The 20,889-nt window shown below is 38.7% G+C and overlaps 1 long non-coding RNA gene across 1 annotated transcript; it reads right to left on the minus strand.

Annotated features, from left to right (window-relative positions):
• Nucleotides 1-1,392: 1,392 nt before the first annotated feature.
• LOC133802322 (uncharacterized) lies at nt 1,393-3,185 on the minus strand. The gene is made up of 4 exons (XR_009877243.1): nt 3,025-3,185; nt 2,854-2,940; nt 2,324-2,385; nt 1,393-1,889 (listed from the first exon to the last, which is right to left on the minus strand). It is a non-coding gene; the product is annotated as an uncharacterized LOC133802322 (long non-coding RNA).
• Nucleotides 3,186-20,889: the final 17,704 nt, after the last annotated feature.

Genomic DNA, 20,889 nt, shown 5'->3' on the forward strand with positions numbered 1-20,889 from the left:
TCCACCCGCATAACAAAAATTAGTCACCCATGCAACGACGTGTTTAAATTTTGTTTTCGGCACTATAAATTATTCAGAATTTTTTAAAAATTTGTAGACCATTCTAAATAATTAAAATAAACACGATTATAAAAAAAATTATGCCGAAAACTATTTACGGTAGGAGAACACAAAAGAGACAATGCGCCTCTTTTTTAGCACCTACCAAAATAAAATCCTCTATATATAAAGGGAATTTACTCATTTGACACCATATATTTTTACAAAGTATCATTTTGGCACATTCTGTTTTCAATAATGCTCATATAGTATCTTGTATTTTAAAATTATACATATTTGATACCCTAGACTCAGATTTGATAGATAAAATTTTGTCAATATGATCAAACTGTCATCAGTTATATGTAATTAAGTAATTAAATTTAAATTTGGAACTTACATAATTGACAACAGTTTGATTAAATTGGTACAATTTTATTAATTAAATTTGAGTTTAGGGTACCAAATATGTACGATTTTAAAATACAGAGTACCATATGAGCATTATTGAAAACAGATGGTACCAAAATGATACTTTGCAAAAATATAAGGTACCAAATGATTACCTACCCATATATAAATGAAAGAGGTCACAATTTGTGGATTAGTCTTTGATCAAGACATCTTTTGGATATTTCTAGAATACAAATTCAATGACAATTTTTTTCTTGAGATGAATAGAAATTGTATTTACAAATGTAACAGCACATGACACGATTATTGGAAGGAATACCATCTTTTCTCTCTTTTTCTGTGATATAAATTGATGGATTTTTAGTATAAATACTCATAAATTGTTTGTTAATTTATTTGATTTTTAATTTTTTTATATATAAAATCTCTTGAGTTTTTCTTTTTTTTAAGTTTCCTCTAGGAAATATATCATATTACCTATATATTTACATATTTATTTTCCTTCCTAAGTCAATGTAATTAATATCCACTAAACAAAGGAACACGCTTCCAAGCCTTAGATTTAGCTTGTTTACGTCGTAATATGAGAATTCTCCTATAGGGGTTTCACTTTTAAGTCCTACCGGTAAGGCTCTCAGTGTTTACAACCCGTGAACAGTTTTCGGCGCGATTTTTTTTTTATGACCGTGTATATTGTAGTTATTTAGAGCATCCTGCAAATTTTCAGAAAATTCCGAATAGTTTACAGTACCAAAAACTAGGTTCAAACATGTTGTTGCACGTGTGACTAATTTTTTTTATGCGCGTGGAAAATGTAACACCCTCACTTATTTTCAGTTAAAACCATATTTGAGGTGTTACGTTTTAAAACTATATCATATAATTTATTACTGCGGAAGTCTGGACATTTTTTTTTTTAACTTGAAAACTTATTTAACATTATTTACATTAAACATAAAGTGTGTCTCAAACATATTATACACAAGTATTAAATAACCCAATTTGTTTTCAAAACATAACTTCACACTTTATTACAAACATCACACTGATAACTGAAATAACCCACAAAAAGGTCGATATGTTCATATGTACAAATCAGGGTCAGGACCATGCTTCAGTTCTCCTTATGTCATTCACTCATTTCTTTCTCTACTTGCAACACAAGACAACTGTGAGTCTAAAGCTCAGTAAGCAAAGTAATGCATGCAATGCTAATGATTACTCAATGTTAAAGGACATACACAACTTTTTTTTAAATTTTGGGCCCCTTAAAATTGTGCACACTGTTTGATTAGGCCAATGCCTACATGGCTTGTTACACATATCATATAAAATCCCATAGGTTCTCCTCCGGCTAGCCATCACCACAGTAGGGCACATTAAAAACATTATTCCATCGTTGCCCCGTCGGGCTCAAGAGTTAAGGCGGCCACACACTGTGGTGTCAATACATATAACAATAACTCATATGGAGGAGAAATAAAAACGGAACATGGCAAACAATATAATTGGTTCACTAAAACCTAGCCCAAATTATTGGGCAGCCACTATAAGCCTACTATAGGCCTCCATTTACATTTATTAACACTTTCATTTGCCTTTTCAAAACAGTGGCACTGAACTTAAACTTCTTATTACAACTTTCTTTTATATTGCACAAAACTTGCAAATGCATCATATAATTAATCATCATAATATCATGCATGGTCTTATATCATATAATAATTTACCATATCACTATTATGCCATGCATACAAATTTATGATGAAGTGTCAATGTATGTTAATACTACTTACTCACAAAATATTCATATAATGCATACTTTCACATAACATGTAATTCTTGTGTTGCAGTTGAGTACTTTACTTACCTTCTGTCTAAAATATATTTCACCGTGTAACAAGTGGTGTCTTAGGTGTTGATGTGCTTATCCTGACAATGGCATGGATTTCTCATCATAATGATGGCAGTAATACATTGAACTCTCATTTAAAAATACCCATAAAACATCATATCAAATTTCTTATCCAATTCATGCCTAAAATGCCTTAAACCACCTAGATCGAGCGTTAAATTTATCTTAGACATTTGGAGAAATTTTGACAGAGTTTCCCCTTAATTTTAGCTATCCTCAAATATCAAAATCAACCAATAATCAACATTAAATAACCTACCATAAACATATATCCCAAATACCAACATGATTCATCATAAAGTTATCATATACCGATTTTGATAAAATTCTTATCTCCTAGATCATCACCCAAATTAAATGAGTCTCCACATCTATTCAAACATTTATAAACATATATACTCTCTTATAAACTCAATCAAATAACCAAAAATCAATTTGTACTCCAAGAACCCCAAAAACCTCATAAAACACAAATTTTCACTTACCGAGCAACTTTTCAGCGAAAACAATCTCTTCTAGCTTTTCTAAACCTCAAACCACTTGGAAACCACTTGGAAACCACCAAGAAATATCTTAACAAGAGATAAAACACCATAGATAAGCTCTTAGCAAAATTCAAAAAAAACATATTTTAACTTCCAAGTACAAGAACTTACCATAAAAAGGCTAGAACTAAGCTTAATCCACTTCTTTGGCTTTGATTTCACTTGGATCTCCTTAGAATTTCTTCAAACCTTCCAAGAAATGGTTTTTGGTTTTCTTTTCTCTCTTTTTTTTCAGAGTAATGGTCGTGCAAAGTGATAAGGTTGATGAAAATTCTTTATTTTCAATGATTTGGCCTTATTGTATCAAAATTTGACACATTGCACCTCATCATTTCACCTTTTGACTTATAAAAACCTTATCACTTCAATAATTTCGACTTAATCATCTGCTGGCCCTATTATCCTTATGTGTAAAACACTCACACCAAACCTTAGGTCCATATGATTTTATACCCAATAGTTATGCTTACCCGATCGAGTGTAGCGCACTTATGCTGAGCTCGTTTTGACTTTGCATCAATACCACTGATTATGTATTCCTCCCATCAAGAATTGATCTAATGGTTCTAAAACCATTTTTACTTCATCAATGAGACCTTAATCATACCTCAATTATATTTGGTAAATCCACTAATACTCAATTTTACCCCGAAATACTAGTAATCGACATTGTACTATTTTTCACCACTTAACATCTTTTGCCTTCTATATCTCACTTTTCTCACTTAATTCCATGCATTGTCCATATTTTTCATACTTTCTTATATCTTGAGCACATCAAACACCCATAAAAGACAACTCAAATGCCACAAGGTTAATAATATTGAGCATACATATAGACATCACATACACAACTTTTATACTTATACATGAAAACACTTATAAGAGTATGCATATGCTCAAATTATACATATTGTATGATATGTAATGCAATGCAATGCAATCATGTGATTATTGGCTATATTATATCAAAATAATGTGGGTGCTACAGAAAATAATATGTTTGAACCTAATTTTCGGTACTGTAAACTATTCGGAATTTTATGAAAATTTGCAGGATGCTCTAAATAGCTACAATATACACGATCATAAAAAAAAGTCGCGCCGAAAATTGTTCACGGGTCGAGAAACACTGAAAGCCCTACCGGTAGGGCTTAAAGTGAAGCCCCTATAGAAGAATTGTCCTATATATATATATACTAAATACAAACAACGTGCAATATGCACACATGTTTATTTTTATTTATAAAATTTATTAATTATTTTTATTAAATTTATATTAATGCTACATAAATTTCAAATAAATATTCTATTTTAATTAAATAATTTATTTATTTTTGTTTAAGTTTATGTTTGTTCTAATTTTTGAATTTGGGAGTAACAACAAGATATTATATATTATATGTTACGTACATTTTAAATTTAAGTTTCTTGCTAGTTTTAAAAAAAAAAAACAATTTGTTGCTAATTCGCAGTAAATTATATTATATGTTTAATATGATATTATTCTAATAGGCGAGTTTAAGTTTAATTAAATTTTATTTAAGATATAAAACGTATAATTTTATCATTTTTAAATAATTATTATTATAAAATATCTAAAAAATATCCTATTTTGATTTGTTTGATTATTTATTATTTTTAAATTTTCATTGTAAAATATATCAAAAATATCTTATTTTAATTGTTTAATTATTTATTTTTAAATAATTATCATGGTAAAATATCTAAAAAATATCCTATTTTAATTTTTTTAATTATTTATTTTATTTTATTTTATTTAAGTTTAAGTGTTTACAAACTATAGTTAAATATAAAAATATTCTGTTAAATATAAGAATATTCCGTTAAAGTTAACATTAAAAAAAATAAAAAAACCATTAAAACAAAAAATTTTCATTATCTACACATTTATTATAGGGTTTTTTCAAAAATATATATTTTTTGGTATTTTTTTAACTTTTTTTCGGTCCCTGATTTTTTTTAAAAAAAATACTACCTTTAGTTTTCGGAAAATACGTTTTTTAAAGTTTTATATTTACAAAAATACGATGTCAATGAAACAACTAAAAAACAACAATAAGACAACAACTAAACATTAACTCACTACATGTTAATATGTTTTTTTTTTAATCAAAATATATATGAAAACAACTAAACAACAAATTGACATTAACTGAACAACATAACACCTATATACAAACTTAAAATAACTAAAAACCAACATGAAAACAACTATATATAAAATCTAAACAACCCAAAAATAACAACCCCACAATAACACAATGCAATCCATTACACTTAAAACAACCTCACAACAACAACATTGAACAAAATCCCAGAACTTGCACCCAGCCCTCACTGCCCAACAAAACCTTGAACCCAGAACCCCTAGCCTCATCCTCTCCCAAGCCTCAAAATCGAGCCCAGGTGCACCCCGTCCCAAGCTCCGAGCTCTGTCGCCCATGCACGTCATAGGCGCGATTCCACCTGTGCAAGTCGACCCGACCTAGACCTCTGCACAAGCCCAGGACCCCTCGCCTCTCCCCATCTTAGCTCCAAGTCGTTAGATCCCCAAGCACCCAGCCTTACTGTGCGCAAAACCAACCTTCAAGTTCCAGTCACGAAGCCACATACCCACCACCCAAAATGCTGATTCTGACGCTGTGCCTCTCCCACGCTTCATCGCAACCACCAGCCAAGAGTCCCTTCGCGCAAGCCCCTCCACCAGCACCCACACAGCCTTGCCGACTTCCCACTTGCGACATCACCACCGGAGCTGGAGAGGAGAGTCCGTAAAAATGAAAGAAAAAAAAATGATGAACAGTAAAAATGTTAAAAAAACCGTGTGCAGTATAAATGTTTAAAAACTGGATTTTTTTTATCACTTTATGTAAATATTCCTTTATTATATAGAGGAGATATATACTACAAAATGCTAATAAAATATATACTTCTTAGTTTATTCATATTCATTTGCTACCTTCACTTTTATCATAGCTATTTTTGTTAAGCTTTGAAAACCAATAAAACACAATGACAGATACAAACCAAAAGAAAACAATTGTCATACCAGATACAAACCAAAAAACAACAGAAAAATCACTTTCCAATCCAAATACCAGCCACGTTTCTTCAGCCATGGATTCCTCCAATCCATTTTTCGTCCATCATTCCGATCAACCCGGTCACATGCTCGTTCCAACAAAACTAAATGGAGCCAATTATCCATCATTAGAGTAAATCCATGATCCATGCACTTATAGCCAAAAACAAAATTGGTTTCATTGATGGATCTATTGAGCCTCCTATGAAACAAAGCATCCAATAGAATATGCTCTTTGGAATCAATCTAATAGCATGATTCTATCATGGTTCACTCACTTAGTAGACCCTGATTTAGCCAAGGGAGTTGTAACGCTCTGAATAGTCAAGATCATTACATTGTATATTTTAAATAGTGTTGGACTTGCTAATCAAGTCATTTGGATATAAACGTATAATTAAGGATAATTAATGGATTATGGTTTAAATTTTTTGATCATGGGAATAGTTATTTTCATTAAAACATTTGAGTCTGTACATGGGATCCCAAAAATAAGTGTTTACTAGGCATTTACAACTTCAAAATCAATTACAACATAAGTTGGCCTAACTGGCAAAATTAATGTAACGACCCAAAAATCACTAATAAGGCTTAAGGGCCTTGATTAGTATGCCGGGATGACATAATTGGTTTATGTGTGGAATAAATAATTTAATGCAAGATTTCGTGATAAGCATGCTTACATGATTACATGGATATATGAAATGCATGTCTAAGAATATTAGTATACATGTAGGCCCTATTTAGCTTAAAGGGGTATATTCATAATTTTAGCCCGTTTATGGCATAAATGTGATTATGTGTTATAATTGTGAAGACGACATTATTATGTGGATATATCAGCAACATGCGACTTGAGGCGATCCTAGGGAGCCAGTTAACGGGTAAGTCACAATGGAACCCAATACTTGACTCAGGGCGAGTCAAGGGATATTTTGGGTATTAGACAATTATTTGGGTTATCGGGTCATGGAAATAATTAATTGGAGATATATTTGAGTTTAGGAAGCTTAGGAGGGAATATTGGGGTAATTTACCATTTTTCCCTCGGGGACGTTTTTGGTACCCCGAGCTTTGGGATTAACTTAAGTAACCTAAGTAAGACAAAAACAAAGAAGGAATTAGTTGGAAACACCTAAACCTCTCTCTCTCTCTCTCTGTAACGCCCTGGATAACCAAGACCGTTACACTGTGTGTTTAAAATAGTGCAAGACTTGCTAATCAAGTCATTTAAACAAAATGTGAATTCAATGTCATCAACGGATTAGGAATAAAAGATTTTGGTCACAAACAGGTTATTTTCATTAAAAATGACAGTTCAATACACGGAAACTCAAAACAGGGTTTAGACGACTTAGTTACAGCAAATTCCAAGAGTCACAAATAATTCAAGCCACTCTAATGGAAAAATATACATTTTAGGTTTCCGTCCCTGTACAATTCCTCGACCGTGGCGGCCGAGCAGCTGACAATGTACACCTCGCCCCCAGAGCTCTCCAACTCATGTTTGATTCAGCCTACCCTTGCCTTTACCTGCACCACGTAGCACCCGTGAGCCGAGGCCCAGCAAGAAAGCATGATATCATAACAAGATCAACATTATTAATCAAATAATCCACAATGTACAACTAGGAATTCGACATTTCATAACATTTAACCAATCAGTAATAACACTCAGCAGATTAACAATTTATCATCCAGACAGTCAACCAATCATATCCATAACACAATATTCACGCTCATAATCAACAGTTTATCACATCCATCAAATAATATTCAGGGTCAGCACCCTTAGGTTGCACCCTCTATTTAACACACTGTCTTCGGCTCACTTGGGCCGCCCCCAGTGTAATACTCACTGACTCCGGCCAGCTTAACCGAGCTCAGTGATAAATAAGCTGCCTCAGCTACCAGTGGCCAAGCCGCGCCCTGTGCGCAAATATTGATTCCGACACCCTTAGGTCGGTTATCGCATGTCCCATGGCATAATAATACCATCTCATGACATGATATACAAATATAGGGAGCTCTTAGTCCCATCGTGTCCACATGGTTAATCACATTCACGTAACAATGCATACAAACATAGGGAGCACTTAGTCCCAACCTGTAACGCCCCAAGCTCCAGAGACCATTACGGTGTGCCTTGTAAACAGTGCTAAACTCGCTAACCGAGTCATTTGGCCAAAAACGTGAACTAAGTATGATTAGCGGTTTAGGGATTAAAACTTTGGTTAAGATGTAACATTTCACTAGAACGTTTACTATATATATTGGGATCCCGAAAATATAATTTCAGAGTTTATTACAGAAAATATTTACAACAGGCCGTTCTAAGCGGCAAAACAGGGTTCAACCCTAGTTCCACTTTAAACCTCGGCCGTGGTGGACGAGCAACTGCATATGTACACATCATCACCTAAGCTCTTCAACTCAAGGATGGTCCAGCTTCCTCTTGCCTTTACCTGCACCACGTAGCACCCGTGAGCCAAAGCCCAGCAAGAAAACACAATAAAGCATGATATAATATCAACAACGATCATAATAACCATTCAGGACTATCAGTCCAAGCAAATAGGTGACAATAGCCAAAAGTCACAATAATGAGCATCGCTCCTTCTAGCCATGTGACGATAGGGTCACCAGGGCTTAGCCGTCAAGTGATTCTTTCTTAAGTTTGATTAGGACAGGTACAAGGTGATTAGTCACCAACATAACCTTCCTCACGACTCCAGAGTCGAAACTATGGACAACGTCCCTTAGCCATGTGACAAACGGTCACCGAGGTCATATACCTTGGCTATAGTCATCTGGTCGTAGACCAGGCAAGCGCTTATAAGTTCTTCGACCTTAGGGTCGGTCCCGCATTAACGCCATGGAGCTATTCAACACGTGATCATCGACTTTAGGGTCGGTCTGGCATTAGTGCCTTAGAGCCACTCAATGCACAATTCTCGACTTTAGAGTCGGTCCAGCATTAATGCCATAGAGCCATTCAATGCATGATTCATCGACCTTAGGGTCGGTCTAGCATTAATGCCATAGAGCCATTCAATGTGTGATTCTCGACTTTAGAGTCGGTCCTTGACTAGTCAGTGTCATACACAAGTAAGTCATGCCGCCAATCATATATCACATGTTCCATATCCATGAACAAGGTATTCAGCATGCTTACTAAACATGTATTAATACAACTAGGACCATGCACAAACATAGAGGCTCAAGCTCTGAACGATATCATACCCAGTATATAAAGCATGTCCCAATCACATGTTTCTCATGCATCATATGCAATAAATCCAGCAATCTAACATGCATCAAGAATAGCCATGCATGTCATACATAATAATCAACCGACATGCATCAATAATAACCACGCATGTCATACCCGTTAATCAACCAACATGCATCATAATAACCATGCATGTCATACTCATTAATCAACCAACATGCATCAATAATAGCCATGCGTGTCACATATACACAGGGTGCAGTTTTCTTACCTCAAATCCGAGCTAGAACCAATATAAGAACGACCCTTGAGAACGGTCAACCTTTAAGCCCTTAGCGGTCACCTAATCATAATCAAATGTGGAACACCATCAATAGCATGATAACCAAAGGTTTTCAAACCAACATCTAGCCTCCAAGAGATCAATCCAAACTAATCCAAGTAGTAGGGACACTCCCGAGGTCCATAGCTAAGTTCCCGGGGTCAAAACGAGCAAACGGGGTGAAAACAGGGCAAGGGCTGCGGCCTTAGCACCTTGGGCCGCGGCCCCCAGAATTTCCAGAGGCAAGCGCCGTGGCGCCCCACACAAGGGCCACGGCGCCCAGCGAAACAGATAGGCCACCTACTAACTCGAGCTAGGGCCTCGGCGCCCAAGAACAGGGCCGCGACGCCCAACCCAGAACCATTCTCCAACGTGTTTTCAACACTTCAAAGTCCCCAAAAACACACCTAAACATTCCCCAATCATCAAAACAAAGTTCCCAAGCTTCCCAATACCTCAAAACCCTCAAAACCCAAGGTTCAAACAAACTGAAAACTCAACGATTCACAAAATCAATTCAAAGCTTAGAAACTCGGAATAACTCAAAACTTAAAATTTAATTACCTTTGATTGGGTTGTTTTCCATCAAATCCTTCGGTTAAGAAGCCTATATTCTCTCCTAGGATCGCTATGCCTCGACCCTCGCTTGATTCCGACTCCTAGAACTCAAGATATCCTCGAAAACGTTCAAACGGTAAAACGGACCGTCAAGAGAAAGAACGAGAGGTTTCCTAACGTATGTTCTTATCTGACAAGCTACTTCAAGCTTAAGTAACCTCAAATAAAACCTAGTGCTCGGGGTCTTGAAAACACCCCCGGGGATACTATAGTCAAAACTTCCAGAATTCCATCCTGATCTCAAATACTCCCAATCCATCACCAAATAAACATTTCTATTACCCCGAAATTGACCCCGTTATGACAAAACCGCAAGTCCATTATATACGACCGTCTCATGTCAAATAGCTCGAATATATCTCCATAATAATTAAATCTCATTCACAAATTACAATATGCACCCAAAAACAAATATGCCCTTATCACTATAAACACACCCATATGCATGCATTTATCATCATATAATAATATAATTCACATTAACATGCATATGATCATCTAATGTCATGATAAATCAATTATGGCCCTCCTGGCCTCCTAATCAAGGTCCTAAACCTTACTAGGAAATTTGGGGCATTACACAACCTAACCACATAATCAGGTGCAACTTTCTTACCTTTCGATTCGCTAGCTTTGATCACTTGACTCCTTGAGTACGATCCCTCTCGAGCCCTAGTGCTCACCTAAACACAATCATAGGTCAAAGTCACCACCAAACCTCAAGTCTAAAACCTAGCCTCGGGACCAATCCCGAGCCCCCGGGAAGTCCTAGTTCCACCAAACAAGGTGGTGGACATAAACCCCAAACCCTTGCAAATAACCCTAAAATCCCTTTCTGGAAACAGGGCAGCGCTACAACGCTCTTAGGAGGGCGCTACAGCGCTACAAGCAGAACCAAATTCCCCCAGAAAGCTTGGCCTAGCGCTACAGCGCCCAAAGGCTAGCGCTGTAGCGCTAGTCACAGACAGGCAATACCCCAGTTTTCCCTCCTGCGATCTCCTCGAGCCAAACTCAACCAAAACCTCTCCAAACCTTCACCAAACTCAAAAACAACCTTATCAACACACTCCACTCATGCCAAGCACCCCAAATACCTAGAACTCAAACACATGCATCCCTAATCTCAAAATTCACCATAGCCACTTCTAGATATCAAAACTCAGCAGAAACCATTCAAAACATCAAAGTTAAAAGCTTATAATTTCTTACCTTTAGTGGGAATTCGGTTTCAAGACAACCTCTACACCTCCTTAGCCTTCTCTCCCTCAACCTTTGGCTTGAATTCCCTTAAGTCCCCATCAGATTCAACTTAAACACCATAGTTCAAAAACCAAAACCAAAAACTGAAGAACTCTAAAGTCTTACCTCAGGTGATGGTGTGTTCTTGCTAAACCCCTGCCAGTTCTTCAAACCTAGCTTAGGATCCTTGATGCTCAGCCTAACCCAGCTCTCCTCTGAGCTTTGCTCCAAGAAAACCCAAGAAAAGTGGTGAGAGAACCACAAACCGACCCTAGAGAAAACTCTCTGTTTTCCTCTCCTTTCTCTTTTCTTTCTTTTCCTTCTTCAGAATTCTGTAGTATTCTACCACTTCCACTAACATAAAGCCTCAGTAATACCCATCTTTAAAAAGCCAAATGACCTTAATGCCATCCCTTTTATTTCTAACCCTTTAATCCACTTAAGGGCATTTTAGTCATTTCTCCCCAATTCCCGCTAACTCCTCGAGTGTCTCTAATATTTACCGCTTACTACCCAATACCTAATTAACCACCAATAATATCCCTTGATGTCAAAATCAATATACTCATTAAATTCCCATTTATACTCCCAAGCTCACCCCGAGCCGGGTATAAATCCCTGCCATGACTTTTTCGCTAATCTGCTCACTAGGATCGTCTCGAGTCACATATCACAGATATATCCACATAATAATGTGGTCTCAACATTAACCTACCAATATACACACAAGTACACGATTACGCTCTCAATGAGCCAAATTACCAAAATACCCTCACAGCAGAGTATATAGCCCCATGCATGCCTTTATCATCATATAATAATATGACCCACATAATCATGCATATAATCATATAATAGCACAGTAAATCAATTATGGCCCTCCCGACCTCCTAACCAAGGTCCTAAACCTTATTAGGAAATTTGGGTCGTTACACTCTCTCTCTCTCTCTCTCTCTCTTTCTTCTCTTAGCTCACTCAACTCCCTCTCAAGGAAACCACTGAAACAAAAGGGGGAATTTGGCTGGAAACTCAGAGATTTGAGTTGGAGCTTTGGAGATTAACTCAGTATTAGCTAAGGAATTCAATCAGGAGTTGAGGTAAGTCTTGAATCACATTTTTGGTCATTAAATTCTGTAGTATTGGCTGAGTTCTAAGAGTTTTTGGGTTTTGAAATTGAAGATTGAATTGCGGCTAAGGATTTGGGAATTTGCTCAGCAACTAATTGATGGATTGGTTCTTCAGTGAAGGTAAGCTTTAATTTAAAGCTTAGCATTTGAATTCTGGAATTTCAGGCTGTTCTAAGAGGTTTATGAGCTTATAGGTTTCAAGGATTAAGGTGTAGTTTTGATGAGTTTCTAAGCTAGGTTTTTGTTGGGTTATGCTGCTGGAAACATGTTAGGATGTTTATGATAGTTGAATTGTATCATTAGGTTGGTTTTGGGTTGATATGAGTGAGGTTTGATTGTTAAAAATGGTGGGATTTCGAAGGGGTCGGGTTGCGGCTCAGTTCTTGGTGTGTCGCAGCCCTCTAGAGCAGATGGGAGCTGAGGAAGAGGGGCGGGGCACAGCCCGTGTCTGTTATTTGGTGAGGCTGGGCCTCTGGATAGGGGCAAGCCACGGCATGGAGAGTTTGGGCCACGACTTTTAAGGGCATTTTTGGCCTTAAGGAGGTTTTAGGTGCGGGAACCTAATCTAGGGTGCTAGGGATCAATTCCACTACCGTGTTTGGTGGAATTCGATGTTCCGGAGGCTAGAACATGGTCTGGAAACCTTTATACAATTATTATTGATGGAATCCCTTATCTTGGTTGTGAATGGGTGTAAGCTAGGGCTTGGGAAATGGATCGTGCTCAAGGGTCATCTCTCATAATCAGAACACTTGGAATTAAAGGTAAGAAAACTGCACCCGGTTGTAAGTTTACGACGGGACTAAGGGCTCCCTATTCTTGTATGCATTATGTAAGGTGGTATTATGCCATGGAAATGTAAAACAAACGGCCTAAGAGTGCCGAAGTTTATAATGGCGCACAGGGCGCGGCTCAGCCACTGGCAGCTGAGGACAGCTTAATATTCACTGAGCTTGGTTTAAGCGGACCAGAGTCAGTGGTGTAAACAAAGGGTGCGACCTAAGGCGTCAACCCTGATTATTGTATGATTTGGTTGTTGTTGTTAATTGACAAATATGATATGCTGAATATCTGAGTATTAGTTTGTGAGTTTGCTGGTTATGTTTACTCATCTTGTGAATGTCATGGACTGCTGAATATATGATCATGCTTAAAGAATTATTTGGTTATTGTCATTGTTTATGCTATGATATTATGGTTTTCTTGCTGGGCCTTGGCCCACGGGTGCTACGTGGTGCAGGTAAAGGCAAGGGTAAGTTTGTTTAACCCTGATTTGGAGAGCTTTAGAGGAGGAATGTACATGATTAGCTGCTCGGCCGCCACGGTTGAGGGAGGGACAGGAACAGGAGGACCTTAAATGCTTGTTTTGCCCTTAGAGTGGCCAATTGATGTATATACTCTGAAAAATTTTGTAAGCTGTCCTTCAAACGTTATTTCTTTTTGGATCCCATGTATAAACGTTTATTTATATGAGATGTATCTTTTATGACCAAAACCTTTTAACCCTAGTTCACTAATGGTCTTAGCAACACGTTTTCAACTAATTGACTTGGTTAGCAAGTCTTGCACCTTTATAAATACACAGTGTAATGGTCTTGGCTACCCAGAGCGTTACGACTAAGTTTTGGCTCTAGTCTTTGTTGATCCCTCAGCCGTGGTGGTCGAGCAGCTGCAAATGTACACGCTGCCCCTAAAGCTCTCCAACTCATGGCTGGTCCAACTTTCCCTTACCTACACCACATAGCACTGGCTCACGAGAAAACTTAAATCAACAGATTCAAATAAGCAACAGTATATAAAAAACAAGCTTAGCAGTAAAAATATGCTCAACAAACACATAATCCAATTTAGCAATCAATGAGTTATACAAGTGCAATCAACACTTCTGAATATTTAGGTGACGTTCAGGCCCGACTCTCTTAGGCCGAGCTCTCAGATCTTATAGCCGACCCCGACTCTCTTAGGTCGAGCTGCGTTCCGCATGCTTGCTGTAACGCCCTACTACCTTGGAGTCGTTACTATGTGAGTTATAAATGTGTCATTATCTCGCTAATCGAGGTTTTAGGTTAAAAGTGTGACTAAATTGAAATAAAGCTTGTTTAATGACATTAATTATAAAGATTTGGACATTCATTGAAATCATAAAAAGTTATACAGTTGGGATCCCAAATCACTGTTTAGAAAATGTATTACAACTCAAAATATACATACGGTCGACCTAAGCGATAAAACAAACCATTACAGTACATTCCCCAAAATAACCCTGGCTGTGGTAGCCAGGTAGGTCGAACATGTACCCGTCGCTCCACACTCTCCGTACTCATGGTTGGTTGGACCTTTCCTTTGCCCTTACCTACCCCATAGAGCACCCATGAGCCGAAGCCCAGCAAGAAAACTCAACATATAACATATCACATATCAATCCAACAATATACAACAAAAGAGTCAACAAACTAAACACGTAGAGGCCTACACCGACCCAGGTGCTTTACCAGGCCCTAGGTTCGCAATTTTCACAGAGCGGGTGGATACAACACCCTTGGAGGGTCTCGCCCTAGCGGCCTGCACTCAGCATGCTCAATTCCGATCCGACCCCTTGCCGTACCTGACTTCTTACCATTCTCGACCTTCGCTGTTCTCGGCCTTTGCCATTCCCGGCCTTCGCCATTCATTCATAAACAGACATAACACAACATAATATTCACAGATGTTCACATATATATTAAACATAAACAATAGCACCGTCCCCTGAAACACAGACAATAGGGTCATGCCCTGATCTAAGGGTACAACAATTTTCTTACTTGCGTCCAGTGCTTGTTGACTACCGCAATCCCAAGCACGATACCTTAACCTGAGCTTTGTTGAAAACATAGTCACAATGCATTCTTAATAACCATCCATCAAGCCCTAAACCAAATAAGAACTTCAGAATATTAATCTAGCCTCTGGGACCTTGGATTCGACTAAACCAGGTAGTAAAATCCTTCCCGAGCCTTAACATTTGGGTTCTTGAGCTTAAAACCCTCAAATATCCATTATTTCACATTTGACCCGCGACCACGTGCTCAAGTTAGAGGGCAAAGCCCTCTCTGTTGAAGGACACGGACTGTGGCATACTATACCCTGCATCGTAACGCTTGGGAAATTTCCGAGGCCCCCAGGCCTCTGCGTTTGAGCGGCCTGCAGCGCCTAATGAACAGGGTCGTGGCTCAAGCCCCAGAACCCAGAATGCCCCATGCATTTTACAAGCTAACCTCCCTGAAACTCACAAATTTCGAGCCTTAATCCTAGAATTCAGCCTAGGATTCATATCCAAACAACAGAACTGATACAAACATCCAAAAACTCAACTAAAGCTTGATCACAATGTAAGCTCAACACTTAAATTCAACCAAACTTGAACCTAGGCCATCATACAAAAAATTACAACAAAATACTTAGATAATTCAATACAAAATTCTTACATTTGTGATCATTTCGGCCTGAGCTAATTCCCTAAGTTGTAATGCTCTACTTCCTTAGAGTCGTTACTAAGTGAGTTTTAAACGTGCAATTAACTCGCTAATCAAGGTTTTAGGTTGAGAGTGTAGCTAAACTGTAATAAAAGTCATATAATTTGAAAATATATTCATTCATTGAAATTATAAAGCATTATACATTTGAGATCCCAAAATTAATGTTTAGAAATATTTACAACTCAAAAATATGATTAAAGTCGAATAAACGACAAAACTCTGATTAATACATAACGACCCCCAAAACTACCCCTGGTCGTGGCAGCCAGGCAGGCCAAACATGTACACGTCGCTTCACGCTTTCCGTACTCATGGTTGGTCGACTTTTCCCTTGCCCTTACCTGCACCATAGCGCACTCGTGAGCCAAAGCCTAGCAAGAAAACTCAACACAAACAATCAACATATGCATATCCATCAATCAGCATATAACAAAGTCGCCATCAGGCTAAACATATAGCGGCCATGCCGTCCCAGGCGCTTTACCAAGCCTTGGGTTCCCGGTCTATACTGTGAGGATGACTCATGCATCTGAGAAGGGTATCACCTTAAACGGCTTGCACTCCGCGTGCTTAACCCTGCTCCCGGCCCCTTGCTGTACTCGGCCTTGCACTCCATGTGCTTAACGCCATTCCCGGACCCTTGCCGTACCCAACTTCCTGCCGTTCTCGGCCTTCGCCGTTCATTCACAAATAAGCATACATAGCATAACATCAATAACTACTTAAACATGTACCAAACATAAACAATAGGGTTACGCCCTGCAACTCAATCACATAGGGCCATGCCCTACAATACAAACTATAGGGCCACGCCCTGCTCTACGGGTACAACTGTTTTCTTACCTGTGTCCTGAGCTTCTTGAGCACCGAAATCCCGAGCTCAGTCCTCTAACCCAAGCCTCGCTGAACACCTAGTCACAACACACAAGTAACACTCTCGTTACTAACCAATTCATAATTGTACCCCGGAACCAATCTCGTGCTCTCAGGACCTCCCGTTTCCCCACACAAGGTGGCGAAAGCGTCCCCCGAGCTCCCTGAGCCGAAGCCCTAAAAAAAAAAATTCCCACATTCTGAAAATGGCCTAGCGTCGCAGCATAGCCCTATAGGGGCCGCGGCGCCCAGCAGGGCTCCCCTGTCTTGATTCAACCAGCACTGCGACATGGAAGAACAGAGCCGCAGCGCTCATACGTGAACCCAGAAAGCTGGGTTTTTCCTAACATTTTTTCCTGAGCCAAAACTCATCCAAAGTACACCAAGTCCCAATTTGACCTAAAACTTCAAATAAACAGTATAGCAACTCAAAAATACCAACAACAAACTCAAACACTCAACCAAACTCAAAAATCACCTAGTGGTTTAAAACTCCACAAAACTTAATCCCCAGTCCACAAAACTTAAACCACACTAGAATATTTACTATAGAAATCAATGAAATTCTTACCTCAAGTAGGAATTCGACCTGAGATGCTTTCAAATCCAGTTCCAAGCTCAAATCCACAAATTCCTATGCTTAAGCTTCACAAAAACTTCATCCCAAATTCCACCAAGAAAACATAAATTCAGCTCACCAAAACAACACTTCCAACAGAAATCAACAAAGAACTGAATAGAAAACTTACCCTTGATCTTAACTAAGCCCTTGAACACTTGAATTTCTGGCCTAAAATCCTTCAAAATCAAGCCCTATGGTGAGAGAGAGAGAGAGAACCGAATGGGAGAGTGAGCTGAGAGAAATTGATCCTTTTCCTTTCTTTCCTCTGTTTTGTCTAGGTGCCTCTAGAATTCCCAACTCCCACCGAGTATATCCACTTGCCAAAATGACTGAATTGCCCCCTTAAGTTAACCTAAGTTCTCAAATATCACCAAGGGTAGTTTAGTCATTTGACATATCCTGCTAAGTCCTCGAGTACACCTAAAAATTCCCGTTAATCCCAGCATACTCAAATCATTACTAAATTACTACCCAATACTTAATAAATCCCAAACTCATATTATATACCCAAAATACCCCCCAGCTCCTCCCGAGCCGGGTATTTGACCCCGTTGTAACTTTCCAGCTAAATTGCTCCCTAGGACCGTCTCGGATCGTGCATCACAAATAAATCACCACTCACTCGTGGTATCAATCACAATATACACAAATATTACATTTATGCCCTCAACGGGCTAAAATTACAAATATGCCCCTAACAACCAGATGGGGCCCACATGCATATTTAATTCACCTAAACATGCATTTCTAATCACATACTTATCAAATTCATATATTAACATAATAAATCAATTATTGCCCTCCAGGCACGCTAATCAAGGCCCTAAGCCTTATTAGCAAATTTGGGACGCTACATAAGTCTTCAAGCCAGTTTTCCCCAACAAATCCCAGCCTTGAATCCTCAATTTTTTGGGCAACTTCCTTCAAAATTATCAAACCACTCCAAGGACCAAGAGAGGGAGAGAAAACCGTGAGATAGAGAAAGAGAGAGTGAGAGTTTCTTTTTTCTTCTAAGTGACTCTAGAGTCTTAGCTGCCTAACGTCTAAGGTTATCCCCTAGCTGAAAAGTCCAAACCGCCCTCAAGACTATCCTAAATCCTCTAGTGTCACCAAGGGCAATCTTGTCAATAGCCACATCCCGCTAAATCCTCGAGTGTTTCTATAAATCCTCATTTAATCCTGACATGCCCAAATAATCGCTAAATTACTACCAGCTACCCGATAAATCCCGAACACCAACAATGTTCCCAAAATACCCCTAGGCTCCTCCTGAGTCTGGTATTCAACCCCATTGTGACTATATAGCTAATCTGCTCCCTAGGACTGCCTCAGATTTCACATCACAAATATATCACCACACCCTCGTGGTACCAATCACAATCGCACATATTTCACAATTTTGCCCTCAATGGGCTAAAATTACAAATATGCCCCTAATAACCAAATGGGGCCCACATGCATATTTAATTCACCAAAACATGCATTTCTAATAGCATAATAATTTAATTCACATATTAGCATAATTAAATCAATTATTTCCCTCTCGACACGCTAATCAAGGCCCTAAGCCCTATTAGCAAATTTGGGACGCTACACTTGTTGTTGGCCCCAGCTCCCTTAGGCCAAGCTTTCAGATTAGATATAATTAAATATACAGATTGCATAACACATAATCAGATGCAACATATACAAGCATGCCTAGTCGAATAATCACATTTATAACCACAATCATATCCATTAACAGGGGTCTGAGCCATGATTACAACCAAGATGCAATTTTCTTACCTCGAGTCCCGAGCAGATAAGGTATGGCGATCCCGAGCACGATCCCTATTCTCGAGCCCTCCAGGACCTCCAATTCTACTAAACCGGGTAGTAGAATCCTTCCCGAGCCTTTAGGTTTGAGTTCCCGAGCTTAAAACCCCTATTTGGCCAAAATTCCCTATTTGAGTCACGACGCCCCTCAAAAGCGCCGCGACCCTCTACAAGGCAGAGAGCCTCCCAAGTCCATCTCCTAGACACGCGGCACGGCGCAACCCACCCAGTGCCATGATGCTAAGGCGATTCAGTGAACCCCTTAGGTCTCTGAGTTCATGCGGGCTGCAACACTCCAAGAATAGCACCGCGGCGCGACCCCGCGAACGCAGAATTTCCAACATTTTTCCTACATTTTCCCTGAGAGAAAATCATTAAAATGCACCCTAAACATGAACCCAAGCCAAAATTAAGTCTAGAAGTCTCAACAACACATCATATGCATTATTTATACCCCAAAAACCAACCCAAAAGCCTTACCCACACTCAATTACCAAGGATAGAGTCTAACCTCAGCCAAAGCTTAAACCAATTAGAGAATTCATCACAACATCCTTACCTCAGTTGATCAGCTCCGACCTCAAGCTGCCCTGACCCCATTCCTAGCTCCAATTCACTGCTTTAATCTCCCAAGCTATCACCCCAAGAATTCAAGGAAACCAAACCACTCCAAGGGTAATGAGGGAACTGAGAGAGAGAGAGAGAGAGAGGCTGAGAGTATTGTTCTATTTGTTTCTGAAGACTTCCTAGGGTCCCTAAGTGGCTAAGGCAGTTCAAGGCTAGGGAAAAGACCTAATTGTCCCTAACCTTAACCTTGGTTTTCTAACGCCCCAAGGACAAAATTGTCTTTGTCCCCATTTCCCGCTAATCCTCAAGTAGCCCTATAAATTCTCAATTAATCCCGACATACTCAAATAATCACCATATAACTACCCATCACCCGATAAATCACGACTACACACTAAGTTTCCCAAAATACCCCTAAGCTCACCCCGAGCCGGGTATTTGACCCCGTTGTGACTTTTCTGCTAACTTGCTCACTAGGACCGCATCGAGTTGAATATTTCAAATATATCCACATAATAATGTGGTATCAGTCACATAACACATATAATTACATATATACCCTCAGCAGAGTCAAAGTTACGAATATGCCCTTATTAACAAAAACATGCCCACATGCATATTAAATACACATAAACATGCATAAATATTCATATTACCATATAATTCACATATGCCCCATAATCACAGATATGTTCAATGAATTTCACATAATTTGCACATAAATCCAATTAGGGCCTCCCGACACACTAATCAAGGCACTAAGCCTTTTGATCAAATTTGGGACGTTACAAGATTCGTTCATGCCAAAACTACTCATCAAGTGTGGGAAGATTTCAAAGACTGATTCTCACAAAAAAAATGCGCCAACAATTTATCAAATTCATAAATCTTGGGCCATTCTTTCACAGGGTACCATGACTATCTCAGCCTATTTCAT

This window comes from Humulus lupulus, chromosome 9, assembly GCF_963169125.1.
Source record: "Humulus lupulus chromosome 9, drHumLupu1.1, whole genome shotgun sequence".
Taxonomy (NCBI): Eukaryota; Viridiplantae; Streptophyta; class Magnoliopsida; order Rosales; family Cannabaceae; genus Humulus; species Humulus lupulus.